At 40.6% G+C, this 16,454-nt stretch overlaps 1 protein-coding gene across 4 annotated transcripts in view; it reads left to right on the top strand.

The window, feature by feature from the left end:
- tnks (tankyrase, TRF1-interacting ankyrin-related ADP-ribose polymerase) overlaps positions 1 to 16,454 on the top strand; it is a 109,789-nt gene that overhangs the window by 14,392 nt on the left and 78,943 nt on the right. The gene's annotated exons all lie outside the window — the stretch shown is intronic.

The following is a 16,454-nucleotide window of genomic DNA, read 5'->3' as shown; positions in this document are numbered from 1 at the left end:
ACTGTCAAGGTTGGGGTTGTTTTGTCTGGGGAAAAAAGGTGCTTGTGAGGGGACATGATTACTCTATACAAATACAGTGGTGTGAAAAACTATTTGCCCCCTTCCTGATTTCTTATTCTTTTGCATGTTTGTCACACAAAATGTTTCTGATCATCAAACACATTTAACTATTAGTCAAAGATAACACAAGTAAACACAAAATGCAGTTTTTAAATGAGGGTTTTTATTATTTAGGGAGAAAAAAAATCCAAACCTACATGGCCCTGTGTGAAAAAGTAATTGCCCCCTGAACCTAATAACTGGTTGGGCCACCCTTAGCAGCAATAACTGCAATCAAGCGTTTGCGATAACTTGCAACGAGTCTTTTACAGCGCTCTGGAAGAATTTTGGCCCACTCATCTTTGCAGAATTGTTGTAATTCAGCTTTATTTGAGGGTTTTCTAGCATGAACCGCCTTCTTAAGGTCATGCCACAACATCGCAATAGGATTCAGGTCAGGACTTTGACTAGGCCACTCCAAAGTTTTCATTTTGTTTTTCTTCAGCCATTCAGAGGTGGATTTGCTGGTGTGTTTTGGGTCATTGTCCTGCTGCAGTAGACAGTAGAATTCATGGTTCCATCTATCACAGCAAGCCTTCCAGATCTTGAAGCAGCAAAACAACCCCAGACCATCACACTACCAACACCATATTTTACTGTTGGTATGATGTTCTTTTTCTGAAATGCTGTGTTACTTTTACACCAGATGTAACGGGACACGCACCTTCCAAAAAGTTCAACTTTTGTCTCGTCGGTCCACAAGATATTTTCCCAAAAGTCTTGGCAATCATTGAGATGTTTTTTAGCAAAATTGAGACGAGCCGGCCGTTTTTGCCCAGTCTCTTTCTTATGGTGGAGTCGTGAACACTGACCTTAATTGAGGCAAGTGAGGCCTGCAGTTCTTTAGATGTTGTCCTGGGGTCTTTTGTGGCCTCTCGGATGAGTTGTCTCTGCGCTCTTGGGGTAATTTTGGTCGGCCGGCCACTCCTGGGAAGGTTCACCACTGTTCCATGTTTTTGCCATTTGTGGATAATGGCTCTCACTGTGGTTCGCTGGAGTCCCAAAGCTTTAGAAATGGCTTTATAACCTTTACCAGACTGATAGATCTCAATTACTTTTGTTCTCATTTGTTCCTGAATTTCTTTGGATCTTGGCATGATGTCTAGCTTTTGAGGTGCTTTTGGTCTACTTCTCTGTGTCAGGTAGCTCCTATTTAAGTGATTTCTTGATTGAAACAGGTGTGGCAGTAATCAGGCCTGGTGGTGACTACAGAAATTGAACTCAGGTGTGATAAACCACAGTTAAGTTATTTTTTAACAAGGGGGGCAATCACTTTTTCACACAGGGCCATGTAGATTTGGAGTTTTTTTTCTCCCTTAATAACGTAAACCTTCATTTAAAAACTGCATTTTGTGTTCAATTATGTTATCTTTGACTAATAGTTAACGGTTTTTGATGAGCAGAAACATTTAAGTGTGACAAACATGCAAAAGAATAAGAAATCAGGAAGGGGGCAAATAGTTTTTCACACCACTGTACATTAGAGTGGATTATAGGCAGATAGGGGGTGTTCTATTTTTTTCCATAAAAAGGACCAGCGCACCAGAGGCCACCCCTTTAGATTAGAGGAACGGAGCTTCCATTTGAAGCAGCATAAATGGTTTTTCATGGGGAGGGCAGTGAGGTTGTGGAATGCCCTTTCTAGTGATTTGGTAATGGCAGATTCTGTTAATGCCTTTAAGTGGGGCCTGGATGAGATCTTGAACAAACATAGTATCCAAGGCTATTGTGATACTAAAATCTACAGTTAGTATTGATGTTGGTATATAGGGTTTAAGTATGTGAGTATATAGATAGATCAGTATAGGTTTGTGGGTGCTGGGTTACTTGGAAGGGTTGAACTTGATGGACAAAAATGGTATTTGTTGTGAGGGAAGATATTACATTAATAGGTATATTAGGGGTTTCTGTGTTATGTGAAGGTTGTTAAGGACATGTCAACCCCCAACCAAAAATTTTAGCAGTGAAAAGCCTCACAGCATTCTTTAAATACCTGCCACTCCGGTCCCTTAAAAGCAAACAGTGAAGCTGCAGTGATCCCTTGATGTTTCTCCCTCTGCACAGCTCTGTAACTCCCTCTCACCCCTCCCTTCAGAATTCTGCTTGTCTGCCTGGCATGGTGCACATGCGCATTGTCAACCTGTTTTAATGAGCATGCGCATTTCAGATGATTGTTTTCTCTACACAGCATTTGAAAAAAAAAATCCTTCAACAGGTCAGGCAGGAGGACCTATACGCGCATGCACATTTGGAACATACACGCGTGCTCGATTACGTCACCCGGCAAAATGGCTGCCGGGTGACATGCCAAACGGAGAAGAAAAGAACGCGGCGGTGCAGGCTGTAGGAGGAGATTGAGGGAGCGGCACTTATGTGGTTGAGGTGGGGGGGTAAGGCCCCCTATCCATTAGAACGGAAATTAAAATTAGGGTTGACATCTCCTTTAAACAGTTTTTTGGTTTGGAAGCCGGAGTTCCCCTAAACAGCTGCTGTGTATTCTTTTTATCCCTGTAGTGGCTGGGAATTAGCAACATGAGCATGACAATGCAGATTCGATATCCCAAGGTATAGGGAAGGGCTTTCTGGATAGAAATTACTGTTACAGGGCTACTGTGCTGGAGAATCTGTTTAATACCTGTATGAAAGTAAATGACAAATGTGCATGATTTTCAGCAATACAAATTTAATTTTCATGTACTAGAGCTTCTTTTATTATATAGGGGATTCTTACTGCTTCCCCTCCCCCACAAATTCTTAACTCTACTCTTGGGAAAGGGGGGTGAAATTGCTGTGCTCCTTTAACGAGAATTTGGCTCTTGAAGTTACCTAATACCACCTATTACTGCATACTGCGACTATAAGTATGTGTACATATTGCTAATCGTGTAGCACTGCACAATATGTTGATTTCAATAATGCTTCCAAGCCTCCTCCAGCCTAGCAGCACTTACCCCATTCCAGTACTTCTCCAGCAGTGTGGAGATTGAGCAGCTTGTTTAGGTAATGCTGCACTAGGGCTGGATAACAGATAATATGTTTCAGTGGTGTTAATAGTCAGTAAAAGTAGTGGAGGCATTAGTAAGAGGGTAAATGTGAATTTCCTTTTAAACTTCTTTTCAAATCCTCTCATTTGGGCAGATTGACAAACTAGCAGACCTGTGCAATTTGGCAGACAGGTTTGTTGAAATATTATATAACACCACTCCTAAGACCCCAAAAATGTACCTTGTAAGACTACCTTAAAATTAAAGTATTTTTAATCCATACCTTTTTATTGACCTGAAAATATGAGCACCGGGAAGTAAATAGGCTTTGAGATAGGCTGTGGGCTTGATGCAACAGTTCATGGGCCAGACTGAATACTGGGTAAAGTATAATGTAATTTTGCACAGTAAAGCTGGCTTTTGCATGTGTTCTCTTAATATCCTATTTTCAATGAAGGAGCTCATAGCCAATATAATTAACTTAATTTCTTTTACAGAGTCCCAGTTAATTGTCACATCTTTCTATAATTTTCTTCATCAGCGTCCGCGGTATTGGTTCTGACAGTTGCCATTTATATTTTTGTTCTGTGCTGCCACTTATGATTCAGTTAATATGTCAGCAGCAACAGGAACACCATATGGAGGTGATTGTGTAATGTTTACCTTGTATAAAACAGACTTGAGAAAACACAAAAAATAGAGTACTTGTCTATTTGTAGTCGTCAGATAGCTCCAATATGCAGTAATACTTTGATCATATAGTTACATTTTTAACAGTCATTTACTGTGACATAATAATATTAGGTCTTTTTTCAAAAAGTAAATATTAGTTTTTATTTATGAGAGCAATTGTAAGTTTTAAAATAGTGGCAAAATTGGTAGTTACGTCCAAACGCAATTATTTGCAACTTCCATCAAGGCCCATTGTGCCAGCCCAACTTCCTCTGATGAACTTTGCAAATGTTTGCATGGAGGCAAGGGAACCCTGGACCTACCGGCAGCCTGGACCTGACAGTAATTTTAGGGATCTTTTACGGGGTTGTATTCATAACCACTGCTGAGACGTGCTAAACTCATAGGCGAAGGGTGACTTTTTTGTTTGGGGAGGCTTAAAGGAGAAGGAAAGGTAAAAACTAAGTAAGGTTTATGAGAAAGGTCTATGTTAATACAGCCATAAGCATCCACAGAAAAGTTGCACTGAGTCCTCTATCGAAAGAAACACAGGATTTCTTGTTTTCTTTTTAGGGAACATGTTCTTTGGTATCAGACTTCCTCTCTTTTAGGGCTCCTTCAGGTCTGGGACTTGAGTCTGCTCAGTTCTCTCCTCTCTCCCTCCCCCCCCCCCTTCTCCTGCTCCCCCCTCCCATAAGAATGCATACGAACTGGCTTCCCCCACCCTTAGGAATGTGGGATCTGATCTTCCAACTGCTATAACTGCAGCAGGAAGCTACTAAGACCAAGCTAAAATGGCAGCTGCTATCAGAGGGAGCTTCTAGGGCTCTTTACTCCGGTATAGTAAAGCTTTCTACTGAATCAATATAGTGTTCTAGGTGGCACTAATGTGGTGAATCTATTGGCTGTAAAATGCCAAAATGACTTTCCTTCTCCTTTAAGATGGCCCATACATGTAAGACTTGATGGTGTAAAAAGGAAACTTCCACCTACCTCTTGTGGTTCCCACTGATGGATACTGTGCAAAAGTGCGGGCGGGAGTACTTTTTTTTTTTTTCTTTTTCTAAAATTTTAGGATGTAGAATTATTCATACTTGCACTTCAGTGAGGGGTTCTCCATCCATTTATGTTTGGGATCCGCTTAAAAGGCAGTGGGTACGGACATCCCTGGCACATTATATACAGTGAGTTCCAGTTTGTATTTACAAAACCAGCACACTTTATGCAGTGAGATGCAGTGGGTTCTGACTGCAGATATTCAGGCCCTGGCACTATAACACTGGCACTAATACAATAACATTGCTTTGTTTCCTTGTCATGCACTGTAACTACTAGAAATAAACAAAACCAAGAAGTGATAAAAGTTTTAAAAAAAATAATAAAAAAAAATCTACAAATGCAAAAACAAAAAAGAAATATAAAAGAACAATTAGCTTTTTTTAGGGTCTAAGAGTTAATTTATAAATAGTATAGTACCTTTGAGAGTGGGATGCAATTAGCAGCAAATATACAGAGCTAGTGAGGTTGTTGAGTAAAGTTTACAGCCTGTAGAACCTTCATATCAGTCTTTATTTCTGCCGTTTCTTCCTCTGATGACTGGTGAAACGTCTTCTAGAAAAACACTGCAAGTCCAGTTCATTTGTCTTAATACTACAGATATTTCCTTTGCAAGGAGCTAGTTAGATATTTCTGAACTAGGTATAAATTAAACGTATGGTCTTTATTATTATTTTATGCAGAAGTTAAATTTGGAACTGCAAACCCCTCTTTTTAGACAAAATCCCATGTTTAATTGGCTTAATTTATTAACACAGAATGCAGAAAACTGTATTTAACTTGTTAGAAGTTTAAAACATAGTTTTGGGCTAATACCACACCCTAAAAGACTGGCAGCTGTAATTGCAGCAAAAGGTGGTTCTACAAAGTATTGACTCAGGGGGCTGAATAATTACGCACACCCCACTTTGCAGTTATTTATTTGTAAAAAATGTTTGGAATCATGTATGATTTTCGTTCCACTTCTCACATGTACACCACTTTGTATTGGTCTTTCACGTGGAATTCCAATAAAATTGATTCATGTTTGTGGCTGTAATGTGACAAAATGTGGAAAAGTTCAAGGGGGCCGAATACTTTTGCAAGCCACTGTGCATGTATGTATATATACAGGTCCTTTTCAAAAAATTAGCATATTGTGATAAAGTTCATTATTTTCTGTAATGTACTGATAAACATTAGACTTTCATATATTTTAGATTCATTACACACAACTGAAGTAGTTCAAGCCTTTTCTTGTTTTAATATTGATGATTGTGGCATACAGCTCATGAAAACCCAAAATTCCTATCTCAAAAAATTAGCATATTTCATCCGCCCAATAAAAAAAAAGTGTTTTTAATACAAAAAAAGTCAACCTTCAAATAATTATGTTCAGTTATGCACTCAATACTTGGTCGGGAATCCTTTTGCAGAAATGACTGCTTCAATGTGGCGTGGCATGGAGGCAATCAGCCTGTGGCACTGCTCAGGTGTTATGGAGGCCCAGGATGCTTCAATAGCGGCCTTAAGCTCATCCAGAGTGTTGGGTCTTGTGTCTCTCAACTTTCTCTTCACAATATCCCACAGATTCTCTATGGGGTTCAGGTCAGGAGAGTTGGCAGGCCAATTGAGCACAGTAATACCATGGTCAGTAAACCATTTACCAGTGGTTTTGGCACTGTGAGCAGGTGCCAGGTCATGCTGAAAAATGAAATCTTCATCTCCATAAAGCTTTTCAGCAGATGGAAGCATGAAGTGCTCCAAAATCTCCTGATAGCTAGCTGTATTGACCCTGCCCTTGATAAAACACAGTGGACCAACACCAGCAGCTGACATGGCACCCCAGACCATCACTGACTGTGGGTACTTGACACTGGACTTCAGGCATTTTGGCATTTCCCTCTCCCCAGTCTTCCTCCAGACTCTGGCACCTTGATTTCCGAATGACATACTTTGGACCACTGAGCAACAGTCCAGTGCTGCTTCTCTGTAGCCCAGGTCAGGCGCTTCTGCCGCTGTTTCTGGTTCAAAAGTGGCTTGACCTGGGGAATGCGGCACCTGTAGCCCATTTCCTGCACACGCCTGTACACGGTGGCTCTGGATGTTTCTACTCCAGACTCAGTCCACTGCTTCCGCAGGTCCCCCAAGGTCAGGAATCGGTCCTTCTCCACAATCTTCCTCAGGGCCCAGTCACCTCTTCTCGTTGTGCAGCATTTTCTGCCACACTTTTTCCTTCCCACAGACTTCCCACTGAGGTGCCTTGATACAGCACTCTGGGAACAGCCTATTCGTTCAGAAATTTCTTTCTGTGTCTTACCCTCTTGCTTGAGGGTGTCAATGATGGCCTTCTGGACAGCAGTCAGGTCGGCAGTCTTACCCATGATTGCGGTTTTGAGTAATGAACCAGGCTGGGAGTTTTTAAAAGCCTCAGGAATCTTTTGCAGGTTTTTAGAGTTAATTTGTTGATTCAGATGATTAGGTTAATAGCTCATTTAGAGAACCTTTTCATGATATGCTAATTTTTTGAGATAGGAATTTTGGGTTTTCATGAGCTGTATGCCACAATCATCAATATTAAAACAAGAAAAGGCTTGAACTACTTCAGTTGTGTGTAATGAATCTAAAATATATGAAAGTCTAATGTTTATCAGTACATTACAGAAAATAATGAACTTTATCACAATATGCTAATTTTTTGAAAAGGACCTGTATATATACAGTGTTGTGAAAAACTATTTGCCCCCTTCCTGATTTCTTATTCTTTTGCATGTTTGTCACACTTAAATGTTTCTGCTCATCAAAAACCGTTAACTATTAGTCAAAGATAACATAATTGAACACAAAATGCAGTTTTTAAATGAAGGTTTACGTTATTAAGGGAGAAAAAAAACTCCAAATCTACATGGCCCTGTGTGAAAAAGTGATTGCCCCCCTTGTTAAAAAATAACTTAACTGTGGTTTATCACACCTGAGTTCAATTTCTGTAGTCACCCCCAGGCCTGATTACTGCCACACCTGTTTCAATCAAGAAATCACTTAAATAGGAGCTACCTGACACAGAGAAGTAGACCAAAAGCACCTCAAAAGCTAGACATCATGCCAAGATCCAAAGAAATTCAGGAACAAATGAGAACAAAAGTAATTGAGATCTATCAGTCTGGTAAAGGTTATAAAGCCATTTCTAAAGCTTTGGGACTCCAGCGAACCACAGTGAGAGCCATTATCCACAAATGGCAAAAACATGGAACAGTGGTGAACCTTCCCAGGAGTGGCCGGCCGACCAAAATTACCCCAAGAGCGCAGAGACAACTCATCCGAGAGGCCACAAAAGACCCCAGGACAACATCTAAAGAACTGCAGGCCTCACTTGCCTCAATTAAGGTCAGTGTTCACGACTCCACCATAAGAAAGAGACTGGGCAAAAACGGCCTGCATGGCAGATTTCCAAGGCGCAAACCACTTTTAAGCAAAAAGAACATTATGGCTCGTCTCAATTTTGCTAAAAAACATCTCAATGATTGCCAAGACTTTTGGGAAAATATCTTGTGGACCGACGAGACAAAAGTTGAACTTTTTGGAAGGTGCGTGTCCCGTTACATCTGGCGTAAAAGTAACACAGCATTTCAGAAAAAGAACATCATACCAACAGTAAAATATGGTGGCGGTAGTGTGATGGTCTAGGGTTGTTTTGCTGCTTCAGGACCTGGAAGGCTTGCTGTGATAGATGGAACCATGAATTCTACTGTCTACCAAAAAATCCTGAAGGAGAATGTCCGGCCATCTGTTCGTCAACTCAAGCTGAAGCGATCTTGAGTGCTGCAGCAGGACAATGACCCAAAACACACCAGCAAATCCACCTCTGAATGGCTGAAGAAAAACAAAATGAAGACTTTGGAGTGGCCTAGTCAAAGTCCTGACCTGAATCCTATTGAGATGTTGTGGCATGACCTTAAAAAGGCGGTTCATGCTAGAAAACCCTCAAATAAAGCTGAATTACAACAATTCTGCAAAGAAGAGTGGGCCAAAATTCCTCCAGAGCGCTGTAAAAGACTCGTTGCAAGTTATCGCAAACGCTTGATTGCAGTTATTGCTGCTAAGGGTGGCCCAACCAGTTATTAGGTTCAGGGGGCAATTACTTTTTCACACAGGGCCATGTAGGTTTGGATTTTTTTTCTCCCTAAATAATAAAAATCCTCATTTAAAAACTGCATTTTGTGTTTACTTGTGTTATCTTTGACTAATAGTTAAATGTGTTTGATGATCAGAAACATTTTGTGTGACAAACATGCAAAAGAATAAGAAATCAGGAAGGGGGCAAATAGTTTTTCACACCACTGTATATACATACATATGTGTGCAGGAGTCCATTCTCCTCTAGGTCTTTTAATTAGCTGCCTTGCAACATTGTTTCAGAAGTTGGAGATTGAAGTGCCAAGAATATAAACAGATAAACACTGCTTTTAATAGCACCTACTTACATTTACAAATAATTTATCAAAAGATGTTAATTAATGCATGCTGGGCAGTTACTTAGTATTACATCTGGGTTCCTTAATGCATATTATATATAAGTGGAATTTAAGGAACATAATTTTTGCTGCTTATATGTACTGTAATGCATTAACCCTTTAAGTGCCAAGGGACGTAGATTCTACGTCCCAGGTACCAAGGGACCAAAGTGCCATGGGACGTAGAATCTACGTCCAATGGCACTGTCGGGTTTACAAGCGCTGCGCTCGCTTTTAAAGCAGCGCAGCGCTTGTAAAGCCTTCACAACCCCCTAGGCAACGAGCGAATAAGGACATACTTACAGATCCGGTCGCCCAGCCGCACCGATCCGGTCCCTCAGCCAATGACAGCAGTGGACACGCATTGAGGACGTGTCCACTGCTGTCCCTTTAAATATCGCCGCCCCCGCGTCGCCTCTTCACTCCTGCTGCGCACATGTGACTGCTGGAGCCCCCCTGCTGCCTTCCTGCTGCCTTCCTGCTGGATTGGTCGCCCTGATGCATTGTGTGAGCTGAACTACAACTCTCTAACCACTGTTTATTTTGCTTATTTCTATCTCAACTGTCTAAAAATTTTTTTTATTTTTTTTTTTCCATTTCTTCTTCTATCTTTGTCATTATTACACTTTTACACACATACACACTTATTTACAACTTTCCCAAGCACACACAGACACTTACACACACACTTACACTTAGAAAAAAAAAAAAAAAAATCTTTCTTTCTTTTCTTTTCTTTCTTTCTTTGCTTTCTTTGGCAGTCTTTTTTTTTACTAAAACTTTATTTCTGATCTTGCTCTATAATTATCTGATTTATTTGGTTGCATTTTAGTGTTTTTTTGGCATTTTCATAATTGATTTCTGTTTTTGAATTATTCTATTGCACTGTAACTTTTTTATTGCTATTGGGTGCTGAATTTGCAGTGACGTTGGTGGATCCAGGGCTCTGGCCACTGATTTCATTGCAATAATTGTTCTTCTGTTGGTTTGAGTGGTTTTATTTGAATTTACTGATTTTATGGTGTTTTATCTTTGCATTGTTCTTTATTGTGTATTTAGTGCCCCTAAAAGGTTGCTTTTGCAGTGACGTTGGTGGATCCAGGGCTCTGGCCACTGATTTCATTGCAATAATTGTTCTTCTGTTGGTTTGAGTGGTTTTATTTGAATTTACTGATATTTATGGTGTTTTATCTTTGCATTGTTCTTTATTGTGTATTTAGTGCCCCTAAAAGGTTGCTTTTGCAGTGACATTGGTGGATCCAGGGCTCTGACCACCGATTTCATTGCAATTATTGTTCTTTTGTAGGTTTGGGTGGTTTTATTTGAATTTACTGATTTTATGGTGTTTTATCTTTGCATTGTTCTTTATTGTGTATTTAGTGCCCCTAAAAGGTTGCTTTTGCAGTGACATTGGTGGATCCAGGGCTCTGACCACCGATTTCATTGCAATTATTGTTCTTTTGTAGGTTTGGGTGGTTTTATTTGAATTTACTGATTTTATGGTGTTTTATCTTTGCATTGTTCTTTATTGTGTATTTAGTGCCCCTAAAAGGTTGCTTTTGTAGTGACATTGGTGGATCCAGGGCTCTGACCACCGATTTCATTGCAATTATTGTTCTTTTGTAGGTTTGGGTGGTTTTATTTGAATTTACTGATTTTATGGTGTTTTATCTTTGCATTGTTCTTTATTGTGTATTTAGTGCCCCTAAAAGGTTGCTTTTGCAGTGACATTGGTGGATCCAGGGCTCTGACCACTGATTTCATTGCAATTATTGTTCTTTTGTAGGTTTGGGTGGTTTTATTTGAATTTACTGATTTTATGGTGTTTTATCTTTGCATTGTTCTTTATTGTGTATTTAGTGCCCCTAAAAGGTTGCTTTTGCAGTGACATTGGTGGATCCAGGGCTCTGACCACCGATTTCATTGCAATTATTGTTCTTTTGTTGGTTTGGGTGGTTTTATTTGAATTTACTGATTTTATGGTGTTTTATCTTTGCATTGTTCTTTATTGTGTATTTAGTGCCCCTAAAAGGTTGCTTTTGCAGTGACATTGGTGGATCCAGGGCTCTGACCACCGATTTCATTGTAATTATTGTTCTTTGATTGCTTTTAGTGGTTTTATTCCATTTGGTTTCAGTTGTTCTAGAAAGATCCAGAGGTGCTAAGTTCAGATTGTTCTAGTAGTTTCTATTGCCAAAGGTTAACTCCTGGTCATCCCTTGCTGGCTTGAGTTTATCAAAAGGTTACAGTGAGGTTTTTTTTTTCTAGCTTCTCCTATTACAAGTGCTGTCTTGCTTGCTGCTTTTTTTTTTTTTTTTTTTGCTTGCTTGTTTTCACTTTGCCTGCTGATTGCTAGATTTGCAGTTGTCGGTATATTTCTGGCACAATGGCCAAACGGTTTTACAGCACCGAGGAAGCTGCTAGGTATTGCATGGACTCCAGCTCAGAAGAATTTAGCGATTCTGGGTCTGAGTATGTGCCATCTGACCACTCTACTGAGGAATCAGAGATAGACGATAGTGACACGGTTAGCGCAGAGGTTAGTAGTGGTGGCACGCTTACTGCTGAAGAGGCAGAGGCTGGTGGTAGTGCCCAAGATGTACCCATGGAAGTAGAAGAGGGTGAGGGTAGCACTGATGCAGCAGTTGGAGAGCCTGCGTGGGGGCCTCCCTGTAATTATGTCCCTGAAATTCCCCCTTTCACTGCAGTCCCTGGCATCAGTGTGGACACCACTAATTTTGAAATTATAGATTTTTTTAATCTCTATATTACAGAGGCCATCCTACAGGACATGGTCCGTTACACAAATTTGTATGCTGAGCAGTATCTTGCCAGCAACCCTTTACCGGGTTTTTCAAGAGCCCAGGCATGGTATCCCACAAATATAAACGAAATAAAAAGATTCCTGGCTCTTACATTGGCAATGGGACTCGTAGAACGTAATTCTTTAGCTTCCTACTGGGATACCAATACAGTCCTTTCCATCCCTCTTTTTTCAGCCGTTATGCCAAGAAACCGTTATCAAATTTTATTGCGGTTTCTTCACTTTAACGACAACACAACGGCTGTTGCCCCTAATGAGCCCGGTTATGACAGGCTTTATAAATTGAGGCCCCTTATAGATAGCCTGTCTCAGCGCTTCGCAGAGGTTTACACCCCCTCCCAAAATGTCTGTGTTGATGAGTCCCTTTTGCTCTTCAAAGGGCGCCTAAAATTTCGCCAATATATCCCAAGTAAGCGTTCTCGCTATGGGATGAAATTTTACAAACTCTGTGAAAGCAGCACGGGCTACACTAGTTATTTCATGCTGTATGAGGGAAAGGACACTAATTTGGACCCCCCCGGTTGTCCCACTGACTTGACTACCAGTGGTAAAATTGTTTGGGAGCTCATAACTCCACTGCTGGGCCGAGGTTACCACTTATACGTGGATAACTTTTACACAAGCATCCCTTTATTTAGAGCCCTAAATTCTTTGGACACCCCAGCCTGCGGCACAGTCAACCGTAACCGCAAAGGACTGCCCAGGGAATTGCTGGATAAGAAACTGAAGCGTGGAGAAGTACATGCTCTAAGAAGCAATGAGCTCTTGGCCATAAAATATTCAGACACCAAAGTTGTTTTTATGCTTACTACTATCCACGATGAGACCATGATTGTCCAACACAGAAGTGGCGGTAGGCCCTCAAAAACAAAGCCACTGTGTAGTAAAGAATATAGTAAGCATATGGGTGGTGTTGATAAATCCGACCAAATACAACATTATTATAATGCCACCCGAAAAACCAGGGCCTGGTACAAAAAAGCAGCAATTTATATGATCCAAATGGCCCTTTATAATTCTTATGTCGTTTACAAGGCGGCAGTACCAGGCCCCAGATTGTCTTATTACAATTATTTGCTGCAGTTGCTCCCTTCCTTGTTGTTTGGTGATGTAGAGGAGGTTCCTGACGTGCCAGGTAATGACAATGTTGCCCGAATGGTGGGTAAGCATTTTATAGCACAAATTCCACCAACACCTAAAAAAAATATGCCCAGAGAAAATGTAAGGTTTGCCGTTCCAAGGGTGTTAGGCGAGATGTCCGGTATTATTGTCCCAAGTGTCCTAGCAAGCCTGCTTTGTGTTTCCACCCATGTTTTGAAGTGTACCATACTGTGGTACACTATGAGAGGACTTGAATTTTGTGTTTTTATAGGTAGGTTATGGTTCTCTGGGTTTGTTGGTGGAATAAGGATTTAGCATATCAGAATAGTGAACTTGGCATGTTCTAGGTTTTTATGCACAAGGTTTCAGGACTCCAAACTTAGCTGTGCTGGCAAAGTGACGCTGTTTTTTATTTATTGAGTTTATCTATTCTGGCAGGTCCGTACTTTACTTATAACTAGGTTATAGATATATGTGATGAAAAGTTTGGTAAGGTGTGTCATATTGGCAAAAGTGTTGTTTTTTTTTTAGTAAAGTAGGGATTTATGGTGTGTGATTTTGTTTTTTGCACAGGTTGTCAGAAAAACAAAGTGTGCTTGTAGCTTGTGGTTGTTTAGACTTGTTCTTGGGCATTCAGATTTTTGTGTTTGAGCTATGGTTATTCAGGCTAGTTGCAGTGTTTCTTTGGTTATGGGGTAGGACTTATATTGTGCTGTTGGTATAGCGAACTGAGGTGCTGGGTGACTGACCGGGCGCATGATAAAACTTGTGAAGTGTGATGAATCAATGAGATGTTTTTATCTCTAAAGCTGATGCCACAAGTCCTTTTACTGGCACCTCAAAAGCTTGCCTGTCAGCGCAGTTATCTGTGCATAGTTTTGTATATTACTTTGCATTTCTGGGCAGCATTTAACTACTGTAAGTGTAGGCCTTGAGTTTTTTGCAAAGGTTCTTGAGCACAGGATGACAGATACATTATGGTTTTTTGTGCTTGTAGTACAAATTGAATATCTACTGTATGTTCTGGTTAGGTTACACAAGTTGCAGTGGCTCTCTAAATATAAAAACTTTGCGTAATACTGGTGTGCCACTGGTGACTGCTGCACGGCACGTAATGGTGCACATAATTTTATCTCTGATGCTAATGCCCCAAGCTTTATTGTTGGCACCTAAATTCCTAACCTTTAGTGCAACTTCTAAGGACATTTGCATCATTTATGGGCCAAATTACTATGGATTTTTTGGCAAATATCCTTCTAAATGTGGTGCAGATTTTGTCATTTCTAAAGTAGTGTAGGAAGAAGCAAAAAACTGGTATCATAACACCACAGGAAAGATGGAACTCAAATCAAAGATGCTCCACAAAACAGAAATAGGTGAGTAAAGTACAATTTAGGGGTTTATTTGGGGGGGGGGGTAAAGTAAAAAACTGCAAGGGGTGCATAGAGTGCATTTTCAGGTTTGGCGGCCATGTACTTATGTGCAACCAGACATATGGGGTGTAATTTTATTCAGGGTAACTTGCTAATTGATACTGAGCAAGTTTTTTGATAGTTGCCGTTGAGATTTTGGGGAGAAATCTAACTTTATATTTTTTTTCAGACCAAGAATGGTGTCTCTAAATAGCTGAAGTTGTCTATTTTTAATCAATGTATAGTTTATATGGGTTTTTTTACAGTTAAGGGGCAATTTTGTCTGAAAAACTTTGAGATGTGCACATAAATTGCAGCCCCATTATTATGCATTGCCCCTGTTTTGGGGCATTTGGTGGCCACGTCTTTATGTGCACCCATACATATGGGGTATCGTTTTATTCAGGGGAACTTGCAGATTGATGTTTAGTAAGTTTTTGGTAGTTGCTATAGAGATTTTGGGGAGAAATCTAGGTTTGTATCTGTTTTTTCCTTGATTTCTGACCAAAGCACCGACTTCTGCAAGGGACTGCGGCCGCAATTTTCCATGTAGAAAGAGGAGAGTGGCGTCTCTGAATAGCTGATGGTGTGCACTTTTCAGAAATATATAGTTTGTGGGGGTTATTTTACAGGTATGGGGGGTTAACACTGAAAAACTGCAGGAAGTGCACATAGAGCTCAGTGAAATTGCCCTTTTGCATTGCCCCTGTTTTGGGGCATTTGGTGGCCACGTCTTTATGTGCACCCATACATAGGGGGTATCGTTTTATTCAGGGGAACTTGCAGATTGATGTTTAGTAAGTTTTTGGTAGTTGCTATAGAGATTTTGGGGAGAAATCTAGGTTTGTATCTGTTTTTTCCTTGATTTCTGACCAAAGCGCTGACTTCTGCAAGGGACTGCGGCCGCAATTTTCCATGTAGAAAGAGGAGAGTGGCGTCTCTGAATAGCTAATGGTGTGCACTTTTCAGAAATATATAGTTTGTGGGGGTTTTTTTACAGGTATGGGGGGTTAACACTGAAAAACTGCAGGAAGTGCACATAGAGCGCAGCCCCCAAAATTTCAACTGAAATTGCCCTTTTGCATTGCCCCTGTTTTGGGGCATTTGGTGGCCACGTCTTTATGTGCACCCATACATAGGGGGTATCGTTTTATTCAGGGGAACTTGCAGATTGATGTTTAGTAAGTTTTTGGTAGTTGCCATAGAGATTTTGGGGAGAAATCTAGGTTTGTATCTGGTTTTTCCTTGATTTCTGACCAAAGCGCTGACTTCTGCAAGGGACTGCGGCCGCAATTTTCCATGTAGAAAGAGGAGAGTGGCGTCTCTGAATAGCTAATGGTGTGCACTTTTCAGAAATATATAGTTTGTGGGGGTTTTTTTTACAGGTATGGGGGGTTAACACTGAAAAACTGCAGGAAGTGCACATAGAGCGCAGCCCCCAAAATTTCAACTGAAATTGCCCTTTTGCATTGCCCCTGTTTTGGGGCATTTGGTGGCCACGTCTTTATGTGCACCCATACATAGGGGGTATCGTTTTATTCAGGGGAACTTGCAGATTGATGTTTAGTAAGTTTTTGGTAGTTGCCATGGAGATTTTGGGGAGAAATCTAGGTTTGTATCTGTTTTTTCCTTGATTTCTGACCAAAGCGCTGACTCCTGCAAGGGACTGCGGCCGCAATTTTCCATGTAGAAAGAGGAGAGTGGCGTCTCTGAATAGCTAATGGTGTGCACTTTTCAGAAATATATAGTTTGTGGGGGTTTTTTTTACAGGTATGGGGGGTTAACACTGAAAAACTGCAGGAAGTGCACATAGAGC

This window comes from Xenopus tropicalis, chromosome 1 (assembly GCF_000004195.4).
Source record: "Xenopus tropicalis strain Nigerian chromosome 1, UCB_Xtro_10.0, whole genome shotgun sequence".
Lineage (NCBI taxonomy): Eukaryota > Metazoa > Chordata > Amphibia > Anura > Pipidae > Xenopus > Xenopus tropicalis.
Note: the sequence above shows the minus strand (reverse complement) of the source record. Positions and strands in the feature narration are given on the sequence as shown.